This window comes from Manis javanica, chromosome 6 (assembly GCF_040802235.1).
Source record: "Manis javanica isolate MJ-LG chromosome 6, MJ_LKY, whole genome shotgun sequence".
Lineage (NCBI taxonomy): Eukaryota > Metazoa > Chordata > Mammalia > Pholidota > Manidae > Manis > Manis javanica.
The window spans coordinates 146,938,872-146,953,047 of NC_133161.1; the positions used below are offsets into that span (position 1 = coordinate 146,938,872).

General features: G+C 56.5%; 1 long non-coding RNA gene across 1 annotated transcript in view; it reads left to right on the plus strand.

The window, feature by feature from the left end:
* The window catches only part of LOC108387632 (uncharacterized), a 142,142-nt gene that overhangs the window by 15,222 nt on the left and 112,744 nt on the right, over positions 1-14,176 (plus strand). The window contains exon 3 of the long non-coding RNA XR_005054370.2: positions 1,551-1,684. This is a non-coding gene — a long non-coding RNA (uncharacterized lncRNA). The remainder of the gene's footprint in view (positions 1-1,550; positions 1,685-14,176) is intronic.

Here is a 14,176-nt window from a genome sequence, read left to right on the forward strand (position 1 = left end):
AGTACAGCATGGAGAATATAGCCAATGATTCTGAAACATCTTTCTATGTTGTCAGATAGTACTGCACTAGTTCGGGTCACGATTTAATAATGTGGGGAAGTGTTGAATTACTGTGTTATATACTTGAAACCAATATAAGATTGTATATCAACTCTTCTTTAACAGAAAGTAAGAAAGAAAGAATTTTGGACCATGGGTTTTAGACCTGCCCAAACCCTGGTGTCCGCAGGGAAGTCTCTGGAGGCCTGTCCACAGATGTGTGCCTGGAGGGGGCAGGCCAGGATAAGAAGGCCTGGAGAAGGAGGTCAGGGGGGGCTGCGCCCCTCAGGTAGAAGCAGGGCCTGCTCCTGGACCCCAGGACTCTGTCATCAGGGGCTCAGGGGAGCCTCCCCTGAGATCTCACTCCCCTGAGATGCTGGCTTGAAATCAGGGCATCCCGTCTAACGCGTCTCACGGCTCGCTCCACCCCAGAGCCTGCAGGAACTGATAGGAACCCTAACACTCCTCAGGATCAGTCCTGCTTGCCAGCCAGTCACCCCTCATTTTTCTCCTCCACTCTCTCCTTGTGACCCTGATGGTCTTGTAAAGACCTGGAAATGACCTCTGGGGAGATGGGTGACCCCCGTGAGACATTGCTCCTTCTGGGGCCTTGGCTTCTCTCTTCCTTCCGTGGGATCAATGCTCTGAGTTGATCCTTGGTGCTTTGGTTCTCCGATATCACTATCAGAACGTTTTTATTGTGCTAATTTGTGCTGGCATCATACTAGGCATTGTGGCTTCCACCCCCACCCCGCCCCCCCGGGTGCACATGCATGTGTGTGTGTGTACACACTCAGGTTGTGCTCACATCAAACAAACTTGCTACATGAACAACTGGGTTTACAGTAATGGTAAATTAGGGGATGATTATTCACTTTATAAAAAGTATTCATGTTAGGATTCCCCTGGTGCGTTTATAATGTGATTCAATTTATACCATATTCAGCCAGTGTCTATTGTGTGAAGGGAGGCCCTCTCTGCATAAACAAGAGCATGTGTAGGCAGTATTTTGAGCATTATGGAAGGAAAGAATTAGAGATACTGGAGAGATTTTTATTACTGATAATAATGAGTAATACTAGTGCCTGGGAACAAAGGTGACTGTGCGTCCCAATTTCTTTGGCCTCTGGAGCACGGATCCACGGGGCTGGGGACGAAGACCAGCTCCTGCTCACGGCTCTGACCTGGGACCACGCGGATCCGCGTGGGGGCTGGGAGTGGCCAGGGGACCCGGGAGCCAGGAGCTCTGCTTTTGGTGTCAGAGGCAGCAAAGGAGAGCGGAGGAGGGTGCGGTGGTTTGGCTTCTCTTCCTCGCCATCTCTAGGCCTGGCTGTCTGGGCTGAGGCCGGGGTGGGGAAGGTGCCTGAGGGTGACGGAGATCCCAGAGACAGTTCAGGGTGCGGGCCAATGCTTGGCACTTTTTTGACGCCCCTCTGCACTGACGCCCTTCTCCCAGTGCCGTGGGCTAGGGCCCGATTCGGAGTACTCATCCATTTCTTTGTCTCTTTCAGGATGTTGCTGAGCCAGCCAAGCAGATGAGAATCCAGGTTCTGAGGTGGCCTGGAAGGCCAGCTCCACCCTCCTCCTCGAGCATCTTTCCAGCCCCCTACTTTTGCAGCCATGAGAGGAAGACAGTGAATTCCAGGTACGGAGCCAGATTTTGTTAGGCAGGCAATGGAAGAGCACGAGATGTGTGCAGACAGAGGAGTGACTGATGTGGGGCGCGGTGGGCTGTGCGTGTGGGTGGGGCAGAACTGCTGGGGAACCACTGCAGGGTGAGGTGCTGGGCATGAGAAGGTGGCACCTGGAATGGATGCGAGGCCCAGTGAAGACACACCTGGCAGATAACTGGGGTGAGGAGCAGGGATGGGCCTTCAGATGCTTAAAGACTATCCCGGACCCTTTGTGTCTTCAAGAAAAGCATCTCCATTCTCTCTGCTTGGCTCCTAAGGCAACGGGCACCTTCCTTCCTTCCTGGGCAGGTACTGGGCCTGGGCTTCCCAGCGCTGCCTAAGCAAGAGTCGGAACATTAGATATTAGATTATGACTTGCATTGATACACTGAGACCTGGAGTAGAACATGCCTGAGTCCATTTTTTCTGGAGTTTTCTGAGGCCCTTGCTTCTCAACCCACGTCACAACTTCTGCCTGGCATCAAGGGTTGGACGTCTGGCTTGGGCCTGGGGACACTTACCGCTGAGCCCCACTCCCCCACACTGGGCATCTTCAAAGGAATCTTTGGTGTCCCAGCCCCAAGTCAGCAGGGGCTGGGAGGGAGCCTGGAGCTTTATTAACTAATCTCTGGTACTTGAGTAATTTATTATGTTTAAGCTGGTGCCATCAAGTCTCTCAGCGGTGCCCGCGTGCGCTGGGAAATAAATTAAAGGCTGTCCAGAGATGCTTGGATCATCTGTGTGATTGCCAGGCTGGTGAGATGGAGGTTTAAGGCTCTTTCTTCTTGCAAATTGGAAATTAGGAATTAATAAGACAGCAGGCCAAAGAGCTGTGGTGGTGGTAAGTTGGCTGCAGGGCCAGGACTGGCGGAAGGAAGGCTTCTGCCTCAGGCGGTGGGGAGGAGCGGGCAGAGCCCAGCCAGGGCTGCCACATGGTGGGCGACTGCGGGGCCCTGCTGGGCTGGGGCTCTTCCTTGGTCTGCGGTGTACGTGGCCGGGGCTTTTCTCTGCTGAGGAAGGTTAAGCGGGCAGTGGAGGAAGCCCCAGCCTGGGAGCCGGGGGACCCGCTTGTGGCTCTAGTGCCGCCTGCTGTGTGTCGCTGGGGAGGCCCTTACCTCTTCTGGATTTCAGTCTCTCACCAGCAAGATGAGGGGGTTGGACTCAGAGCCGATGTATCCACTGGGCGCACAAAAATACTTAAATTTCCTTTTCAGTCAGAAGAAAAGCAGTGAACTTTTAGGTTGAAGAAAATACTTTTATAGCGTCTCTATCAAGGTAGTCGTAAAACGTAAATTTTCATATGAACGTGTCTGTGTGGAGGCCGCCGGACCAGGCGACCCGAAAGCCGGCCCCGCGCCACTGGCCGGTGGCCTCCGGAGCTTCCTGTCGTCGATGCCCGCTGCTGTACCTCTGTCCCCGCGTGAGCTCCTGCAAGCTGGACCCCGCGGCCTGTCTGTCCCCGCGCCCGCATCAGGGGCTCTGGGCCATGGGAAGAACCACCATCTGGGTGACGGGCGGTGGTGCCCCGGGAGTGGAATCGGGCTCTGGGTCTTCGTGCCACGGTTTCCTCGTCCGCATCCCGGGAGGCGGTGGGTGGACCAGCCTGGAGGCCTGAAATGCTTTTTCTCAAGGCGCTCCATTCAGGCCTTGCCCCTGGGCCCCCTGATCAGACCCTGGACCCAACCCCATTCCTGCCTTCGGCTTTTCTGCTGCTGTTCCTCTGTCAGAAGGGCCCAGAGGGGCTGCAACAAGGCAGCACCGCCTTCGGGGGTCAGCGCTGGGGGCCACGTGGGGCCGGACCCCTCGGGAGCCCGGGCGTGTAGTTGGGTAGCCTCACCACCAGGTGGCAGGCTTGCTCTACACAGAGGCCTTGGCGGGAGCATTTACCTGGAGGTGCTGGACGGCGCCACATCAGCCCATAGCCGGTGCATCGTCCGGGCAGCTTCCGCAGGCCCCAGGCCTCACACCTCGGCCCTGGGCTCCTGCGGGGATTCTGGCTCCAAGGGCACCTTGGCGTCCTGGAAGTGCCTCCAGGCCGAGGTCACGTGTCTGGCCAGAGCGCGCCCCCTGGTGTAGGGCCCTGAGTTGCCTCCCGTTTGGGTCCGTGCAGGTGGGAGGGTGGATGCCTGGGCGGGGGTGGGGGTGGGGGCGCAAAGGGACCCAATACCTCCGGAGGCGTTCCCAGGACCCTGGTTCTGGAGAGGAAGGCACCTCACCGCCCCACCACTGGGGCTATTCCTGCCGGGGGCAGGCCCCACCCCTCTGGCCAGCCCGGGCGGTAGCCCTGCCCTCCGGTGCAGCGGGCATCTTCACGGCCTGCCCTGCGAAGCCAGCCCCGGACCGCCGTCCCCCGACTCCCTCATCTTCCTGGGCTGGTTCCTGGCCCTGCCCGCACTTCTCACCCCTCCATCCTGGTCTCTGCTCCTGTTTCAGAAACAACGGGACTTGGGTGCCGCGGCCCCTGGGCACCCATCCCAGTGGCATCATCGGAGAGCTTGCCCCGATGCTCTCAGCAGGCACGGCCCAGGACCCCGCCTTGCCCGGCGCCGTGTCTCCTTGGGCAGCAGGAACCAGGCCGCGCCTGGCCGGGGAGGCCCTGCTGTATGGATGCTGGCCGCCCCCAGGCCTCCCGCCCTTGTGGTTCCCAGGGACGAGTCTGGGCCAGAGCCTGAGAAACACGGAGCAGGGCAGACAGGGGCCGCGGGAGGGAGACAGACCGCGGCCAACAGAGAAGACTCGGGGAGGGCGCGGAGTGGGAGAAGGAGAAGCAGACGAGGAGCAGGGAGAGAGAGAGGCTGAGGGGCGGCACAGAAGAACCAAAACAACAACAAAAAGGAAAAGCTAGAAATGAGCTAAATTGCAAACCAAGGAAGGAGGAAAACAAAAGGAAAAAGGAAACACCCGAAAGACAGAAAACGGAAAATACACAGACACACACGCACGTGTGCACACACACACAGAGGCACGTGCACACACGCACACAAGCTGCTTCTGGACACTGTCCTGGCCCTTGGCCGCCCCTCCCTCTGGGCCTCTGGGCCCCTGACCTGCCTGGGCCCCTGACGGGGCGTCATCCCCAGGCGGCGCCTCCTCGGTTACCTGCCCCTGTGCACCCCTAAGGCCTCTCCCCGTAGGAAAGGACGCACAGAGGGGACGGCAGGCTCTGTGCCTCACACTTGTCACCCAGAATTGGATCTACCCGCCTCTCTGTCTTCCTCTCTTCCTCCTAGTTTCCTTAGTAACTGACAGTTCCCCAGTGAGTTCCAGACCCTGGGTGACAGACTGCTGTCACTGTCACAGAAGCACACACACACTCTCTCTCTACCTCCTAACTGCCCCCCACCGCCCCCCACGGGTTCACAGACTTGGGCGGGGGTGTGAGGATGCCTGGGTAGGCTCAGGGGTAATTAAAACATGCACCGTTTACCCCATAACAGGGAGCAGAGCTTTAATTACTCACTCTGAGGGTGAGGGTGTGAGCCGGGAGGGGCCCGGGGAGTCCGGGGAGGGGCCCGGGGATGTGTCTGCCCTTCTTTCTTTTCCATTTGCCCACATTGGATTGGAGAGGTGGAAGGTGGGTCTGGGGAAGCGAGGGGGTGCTGAGTGCCTGTGGGGGGAAAAAGCGGAGGGTGAAACCTGATTGTGTTCATTAAGGCAACACAAAACTGGGAGCCGTAATAATAATTAAATTAATTATAAAAGCAATTTGCTTTTGAAAATTTGATTTGACAGCTTACTAGTGGCTGCACTGATCTAGCAGCTCTGCCTTAAAAACAGTCAGAACAAAAAACCAACCAGAAGAACCATCAGCTAATTTTAATTAGATGCCAGGATTGGTAAACAAAATTCCGCACCACCCTTCCATTGTGGCTGACTTCGATTTAAGGAGATGTCAGGATTGATTTTGGGAAAGGCAGGGGAAGGGAAGGTGCCTTGTAGGAGGGGGCCTCAGCTCTGGGGGTTCTGGGCAAAAACAGCTGCCCTGGGGGTTGGTCCCTTGGTCCCCACCCACCTGGGGAATAGCTGCTCAAAGGCACGTTGGCAACTCCTCACTGAGCCAAGAGTGTCTTGCTATGTGACCTTGGCAGGAGGCAGAAATGCTCTGCTATGTGACTGTGTGACTGTGTATGTGTGTTGGAAGGGGGTCATCACACAGTGTTCAGAGAACCCTCCTGCCAGGAAGGACAAAGAGAAGCCATGGAGCGTTGGGCCCCTCTCCCGGCCCAGGCTCTGGGCTGCCTAGAGGTCCCAGGAAGCTGATGCACATGTCTGGAAGTTCTGATGAAAGCCGAGGAAGGGCTGGGTGCTGGCAGGGAGGGGTAGCTGCATCCTGTGACCCTAAGCTCTAGGGCCACGTGGCCCCTGACCTCCCCAGGCCTGGGCTGCCATTCTCAGAAGTGCACACATGCCCTGCCCAAGAGCGTGCTCTTGCCTAGGTCAAGGCCTCTACCTCAGAGTCCCGGGTCCCTCCGCCCAGCTAAGCACCCAGCATGTCACGGCATCTGGGAAACTTTGTTGACTGGAAGCAGGGACCGATCCTGACCTTTCACACTACCTCTTATAGCTAGCATTGACTAGCCGCCTTGCCCCGCGTTCTCCTGTCCGCCCAGTACCCCACCTCCACACTCATCCCCTCTGGGCCTCTGCAGGAAGGTCACAGGCATTTCTTCATTTCCTATGGCGTGGCACCGCCCCTTTGCCCTTCCCTGTGCCCCTGCAGCGCCAGGGCTGTTGACCACCTGGTGGCTGCCTGCAGGCCCTACGCCCCCTGCCCCCTCAGGTGCCCGTCTTTACAGGGTCACTTTCAGGATGGCATCACTTGCTTCATTCAACAAGTTGCCTCCGCCGCATGCTGACCCCACTTGCCATGGTAGGGGCAGCCCAGAGTGTACTTGGGTCCCCCCTCCGGCAGCCTAGGGCCCCGTGCACATGGAGGTCTTTCTGTCTCCCACCCAGCAATGTCCCTGTGGTTCTGGCCGCACTTGTCTAACCATCCACAGACATTTCCATGTGGAAATCCCCCTATTATTTCAGAACCAGTGTTTGAAACAGGACTTTCCACACTCTCCTTCCCCACCCCACCCCTGCCCCACCTTTCTCCCAACAGCCCTGTGTCTGTGCAGCTCACCACCCTCCCACCACCCGGGTCTCCCTAAGCCTCTGTGTCTCCTGCTCCTTCTGGTCTAACGGGTTATAATTAACCAGCAAGTCCCACAGCTTTTTCCCTTCCAATTCCCTTGCCTCCATTCCTCCATTCCCTGGCTATTCGTTTGCTCCTCTCTCTCGTGCCCCGGGCCAACCTGCCCTTTCCCAGGCTGAGCACCCCCGGTGGGCCTGAACCTCTAGGCCCTCTGATCCCTCTGGGACAGCATCAGCCCCTTGCTGCAGAGCCCCCAGGAGGTGCGCTCTGCCTTCCTGTGATGATCCCACACGTGGCTGGCGTGTGCACGTCCCCGCACCCATCACTCGGCCCCTGGCTCAGCCCCTGCAGCAGCCGGATGTCTCCGTGTTTGAGGAGGTGCTGAGGAAGGAGGTGGCCCCTCCGTAGCAGTAAGGGAGGCTGGGGGCATCAGCACAGAGGGACCCCCGAGAGCCCAGAAGCAGGGGTTGAGCAGCTGGGAAGGATTCAGAACCCCTGTTGTGTGGGGAACCTGGGGAAGAGGCTCCTGAGCCTGGGATGAGGACTGAGCAGGAGTCTAAGGCGCCGAGGGGGTGGATCTGGGATCAAAGGGCAAGGAGGGGATGAAGGAGAAGAGGGAATGGAGCCGTTTTCTCTGGAGCAAAAAACTGGGACTTGTGGTTTGATGAGAATCTTTAACACTAAGAAGGTGCTGGGAAGTTAGGGCTTCACTGACGTCAGAAGAGGGAGAGGGAGCCTGACTGATCCTCGAAACTGCGTGTATGAGGCAGGCCCTACTCAGCGCAGCAGCCGCCCTACTCAGCGCAGCAGCCACCGCTGGAGTGTCCTGGCTGCAGGCAGAGTGTGGGGGCGGGTGATGCGTGCCTGCACGTGGGTACATGTGCACGTGTGCACATGGGTGGAAAGTGAGGGGGAAACCAGACAATTCTAGCCTCACTGACTGCAAACTGTACAACTTGGACAGCTACGTGATCTCTCTGAGCCTCAGTTGCATCATTTATAAAATGAGGTTAATTACAGTATCTGAAAGATTGTCATGAGGATCAAAAGAAAGAATACGTGTGAAGCCCCGAGCCGGGTTCCTAGAACGCGGTCTGTGTTTAAGGAGTGTTGTCACGGCAGTTATTCAACCAGATCTCTTCCTGACTTTCCATTTTTGACTCCCACCATTCCCTTCTTCCTAAATGGCAGAGCTGCAGGGCCCTTACAGGTGACCTGGTCTATGCTCGCCTCCAGGATGGGGCCACAACCCCCAGGGCGTGCAGGGGACTCGCCCAAGGCCTCCCTGGAGTTGGATCCGGGTGGGGCCTGGACGCAGGTCTCTGGCCTCCTATCCCAGTGCTATCCCTGCCATCATGTCTCAGTTCAGGTTAATATAGGGAGGAACCGATTAAACAGAGGCTGCAGTGGGAACCCCAAATTCTGGCCCTGCCTGTGGGGCACCCAGCTTGTGGGGCAGAAGTCACGGGTGTATTCCCCTCCTCCTGGTGCCCACGTCCCAGCTCTGCTGGGCAGGTTCTGCCTGGAGGGGATGGGGTTCAGAGCACGCTGGGGTGCTTGTAACCTTCAGGCCAATGCGTGTGAGGAGAGACAGGACAGTGCAAGCTGCCTCTCCCATGAAATCCTCCCATAGGCTCCAGTCTGACTGGCCAGGAAATGTCACCCAGCCTGGCCCTGCCCAGGCTCTGCCAGGAGGTAGGGGCAAGGGCTGGGCTCCCCCTGAGAGGGCCGAGCTCACGGCCAGTGCCTGGGTCTTGGAGAGCCATACTAGTTCTGTCGTGTGGCCCAGGACAAGTCATGCCAGCTCTCCAGATCCCAGATCCCTGACATGTAAAACAGGAGGATCAAAAATCAGTCTGTGATTCTAAGCCTTTGGGAAATGCTCACTTCCTTTTCTAAAGATGTCTTATGACTTGACCCACTTGGCATGTGTCCGGTGCTTTTGGGCAACGGTGTGGGTGATCCTGGCGAGGTGATCTGTCTGGGGGTGTCAGGTAAGGCACACTCACCCGAGGCCAGATCCTGACTGATAGAGAGAGGCCGGGAGCCGGGAGAGGTGGTCGTTCTGGCTTCCGGCCAGCCGCTGAGCCTGGGTGTCTGGGGACCTCTCTTTCTCATCTCTATCGAATGGGGACATTGTATCTTCCTGCCGTAACTCACTCTGAGCCCCGATGATGGTGACAGAACATTTTTTGTAAATGTTGAAAACTTTGGGTTTTTGTTTGTAATGAATAAAAGCCAACTGTTCCTCTCACTACAGGGTGCAAAAGGCTGGGTTTTCCCTGCTTGGGAAGGTCCTCGAAGGGTGGCTGTCGCCACATGCCCAGGCCAGTGCCTGTTCCTTCTCACCCAGCAGGGCCACCAGTGGCTGGCGCTGGGATCCGCCCACCGGCGGCCTCAGATCCTCCTCCTTGCTGCCCTCCAAGCGCATCCCCAAGGGCACCTGGCGGCCCTGTTTCACCCATTTCTGGGCCTGCCGAGGGTCTGGGCTGCTGGCGACTCTGCCTGGTGGCTGGGCATGCCGCCTTGGCTCCGATTCTGTCCTGATGAGTGGAGCTGATGGGTGCGGTGGTGTGGCCGGGGCTGGAGGATGAGATCCCCCCAGGGCAACAGGGGGCAGCCCTGTGGGGCTGCCCCCTTCCCATCCCGAGCCCACCTCCGCCTCCCAGCATTCTCCAGGTGGAGAGGTCCGGGCGCTGGGTGGACTAGAGCCAGTGAGTCATGGCCGAGGGCCACAGCCCACAGTCCCTCAGAACGGCCCGGCCCTCCCATCATCCTGTGGCACAGCAACACCTAGGCCAAAGGGCAGGGGTCACAAAGCTCTGCTTTCCTTCCTGTGCTGAGAGCGGTGTTTGTGAGAGGGGATGGGTGTGTCCGGAAGAACCAGAGCCACACCTAAAGGAAGGTCAAGACAGAGGCAGAAACCCAGAGCCCGTGCCCGAACGGACAGGTGGTCGCAGGTCCACGGCGGACGGAGAGCTGTGCATTCTGACCCCCTGGCCCCTTGGAGACCCAGCGTCCAGGGGGACGCTGAGCACCCCAGTTGGTGCAGCTGAGCCACGGTGAGGCATTCTCATGTCCTTTGCACAGCATGGCTGCCACAGTGCAGGAGGCACCAAGAGTGGACCAGAGGGCCCTCCAATGGCTGCCGGCCGCAGGATCACGGAAGGCTTCTCTGGCGGTATCTGGGGAAAAGAAGCTCTATGTCTTCCTCCCCCTTTTATGTTTTGAAAGCTGCAAAAATTATGCCTGATGTAAAATAGTGGAACAACAGACTGGACATAGTTCACTGTGGCCGCTGCACCTCAGAGCCGCCCCCATCCACCTCCTGCCCCCAGCGGTCACCACTGTGGGCACCTGGTGTAGACCCTTCCTTATCCCCCCAACTTTAAAAAATGTATTTGGAAATAATAGCAAAATGTAACTAGAACCTATTATGTGCCCGATACTACACTAGAGTTTCATATATATTATTTGAAATTGTGCACACACACACACACACACACACATTTTTGTTTTGTTATTTTAAATATAAGATGATACTGAGCATACTTTGGGGGGGCTTTCTTTTTAACTGAATGTGTCTTGGAGATCTTTCCTGGCAGTGCCTACTTCTCTACTTCATTCTTCTTAGTGAACGTGTAGTATTCTGCAGTATGGCTGTGCCATTGTGTAAAGTCATGATTCCCTCATTTGCAGATATTTACAAGCTTCCATTTTTAAAAATTATATAAACAATGCTGAAAGGAACATCCATATGCATTTGTCTTTGGGCAGAATGTGTAAGGGTTTTGTATGATAAATCTTTGAATGAAACTGCAGATTAAAGGACACATGCATTTCTCAGCTTCCAAGACTCCCGCACATTTGCCCTGAGGTTAGATGTTGGAGCTTCTTTGTCTAGGGGCTTAGTCCTCCCTGAATTGGGAGGGGCAGAGAGTGGCTGAGCTCTGGCCCTTCTGTCTTTGGATCAGACGACATACAGATGAAAAGCTACGGGGTGACAGGCAAAGGGAGCCCCCCACCTGCTGCCGCATCAGTCAGCGGTGCCCCCATCAGGGGACCTGGAGGAGGCTGTGGGCACTCAAGTCCCGCTGCCCAAGGGCAGGAAGACCAGAATAGCTCCTTAGCTGGGGGAGATTTCAATAACTGCATTTGGAGGGTCACTTAAAGCCAAAGGATAATCCATAATTAATTTCATCTTTGTTTGGAATTCATGAAATGATTAGATCTTCAAAAGAGATTGACCTAGCCTTAGATGCTTGAATTTGACTGAGATTAAACGGGTTTATTTGTGTCCCCTGAGTCCATTCCTGAACTAGTCCCACACTATGCTGGGGAAGGGGTGGGCGTGGTGCTGACAAACGCACGATGCTGACCCAGCAGGGCCAGGAGGGCAGGAGACTTGTGTTCACTGCTGTATCTCCAGGGCCTGGGACAGAGCCTGCCACCCGCAGTACTAGCTTCTCACATATTTCCTGAATGAATACAAAGGCTTTGGAGGCACTAGAAAACAACTGAGAAACCAGACTCTTGGTCCGGACACAGAGCCCCCCCATCTAGACCAGCTGTGTGATTCTCTGCACCTCAGTCGCCCCTTCTGTCAAACGGGAATAGTAATTCCTAACTGCACCAACCTCATAGGATCGCCATGAGGATTATACAATGAAAAAAATTTTAATACCATTAATTATTTTAATGACAAAAAATACTTAGCCTGACTTTGTAGGAGGTTTTCCTTCTCAAATCCCTCCCGACCTCTAGCTCAGCCCAGCTCATCTCTCTTGAGCGTTGTAACTGTCCTAGAACACGCCCCACACCTTACTCTCTTCTCTGTGTCGGGCACCGGTTCAGAGTGTTGTCCCTTTAGACCAGTGGGGTCTAGTCGGTCGGCTGAGCATCCTCACCTGCTCTCAGCCCCTGTTCCTCCAAGCATGTGTCCCTGTTACTCTGGGCCTGCGCCCCGTGCGTCCCCTCTGCTCTCATTTCAGACTGCCTGGGGCCCTCTCCCAGCTGGGCCCCTCTGGCTGCTGGGCCGGCCCCTCTCCCGGTAGACCCTGACTCCTTCAGCCCTAGTCACCACGTGCTGGACGCGGGGTTGGCACCAATCGGTCCAGGGAGTCTGTGAGCAGGATGGCATGACTCTTCCAGATTCATTCTAGAAAACAGGGAGAACCACCATTACTGAGCACCTACTATGTGCCAGCACTGGACTAGGAGGGTTCACTTGTGGCTGTCACCTGATTCATCATCTAGGTGAAAACATGAGGAGAAAAGCAGGTCTCTGAAAGGCCAGGTCCTGAGCCCAAGGTCACACTGCTGGGAGGCATCAGAGCCAAGGTCGGCCCCGGGCCTCGGGTGCGACCAGGTGCTCTGAGTGCAGAGGTTTCCCTCGGCTTCTCTGCTGGCCTGGCACCCGCTCTTTCAGCCACGGCTGTTCCACTCCAGCAGCCCCATCATCCAGAGGTGGCCCTGGAAGAAGAGAGGCTGAAATCTTATATAATTACTCAAATCATGGCTCCTAAATGGCCTCTGATTACAGCACTAAAGCGCGGTTCTGCAGCGCGGCCCCGGCTCTGCTGAGTGGCGCTGCGGCCACTCTGGGCGGGACTCTGCCCCTGTACAGTGAGATGGCTTCTCCGCATGCAAAGTAGGTCGGCACCTTAGCAGAGATCTTTTCAAACACTTGGCTCTTTGAAGTCCCACCACGAAACTCCCTTTGTTTCCCCTGCCTTTGCGTCTTCCCTCCCGTCCTCTTCCTTTTTCCAAAGGCTTGACGACATCAAATGGCTCCAACCGACAGTGCCAGTGAGAGCCACACGCCGTAAGCTCAATTATAAATAGTGCCCTGCTAGCCCAGCTGGGCCAGGAGTGCCCACTGCAGCCAGGCTGCCTCTGTCCAGTGCCTCCCAGCCCCGGGCCACCTTTACAGGTTTGTGGGCACTTGGCTAGTCTGCCAGAAAAATGTGTGTCCTGGCCCTTAGCGCCAGCAGCCCAGGCGAGGAGTGGGTGAACTGGGATTCCACCCACGCCCGGGAGTCTTTGGCTTGAGCTTGTGGTGCTCATTACGAATCCAAACATTCAAAAGGCTTTTGCTCCAGCGGGCAGTCAACTTGGCTGAACCAGCCTGCGCTCTGCCCAGTAGCAGCCTGCTGTCCGGGGGCTCATTTTTCTCCCATTTGCTCTTGCTTTTCTAGTCGCCCAGCCCAACTGTAGGTAGAAATCGAAGAGCTGTATAGGCAGTAAGGATGCCTTCCAAAACTAGGCAGCCACACCCGTACCCCCTGAGGCTGCTGCGAAGACCGCAGGGCCAGAGGGGCTGGCACAGGGACCACACTCCTCAAACCTCAAAGACTTGGGGAGGAAACTGAGGTGTGTGCGGGGGTGTGCCCTCGCTAAAGGAGGTGCTTAGTGGCCCAGATGAATTTGCTTTCTGCACGTGGCCATGGTGCCATCGGGGAATTCAGTGGGATTACCGCCCGCCAACGTCTCCCCTCACCCATATTTGCTGTCTCTGGACCTGACAGAAGAAAAGCCCCGTTCTATTCCCCTCCATCTTTCTCCCGTCCGTCTCAGTCTGGAGCCAAAGGACAAGTAATTTCCCAGGAAGGTCAGTGTCTTCAGAGGTATTTAGGAGGGGCACTGGAGTGGCACGTGGGGAGCAGGCTTAGAGATGTTTCTTTTCACCCAGTAAATAGTTATTGAGGACCTACATTTGCTAAGATGCTTCTAGGTGCTGAGGGTACAACCGAGAACAACACAGTCGAAACCTCTGCCTTTATAGCGGGGGAAACAGACAATAAACTAGGCGAGTAAGTAAATAAAGACGGTGGTTAAGAGCTGAGACAAAGTAAAACAGGGAAGAGGGGTGGGGAGCATGTGGTGCTGAGTTTAGTCGGGTGACCCAGAAGACTCACTGAAAAGGTCATGTCTGGACACAGGCCTGAGGGAGTGAGGTGCGAAGACATCTGAAGAGGGTGTTCTGCCGGAGGAAGCAGCAGTGCAGCGGCCTGAGGCCCACGGGCGTCTGGTGTGTCTGGGGCAGAGAAAAGGAGGTGTGTGGCCGGATCAGGGATGGTGAGAGGCATGCGCCAGGTGCGTTTCGAAGGGCAGTGGGCTGGAGTGGTTGCCTGCCGGTTCTGTAGAGCCTCCGTGGAAGGACCTTGCCTGCTATCACGGGCAGGAAGGGAGCCGTTGCAGGCGCTGAGCACAGGGCTGTCGGGGTGGGTCCGCAGTCTTGCAGCAGACGCTTCTCCTCCAGTGGGTGCTCCCGGGACTGCTCCCTTCCCTGCCTCCCAGGTTACTGCTGTTGGCTAGAAAGGGC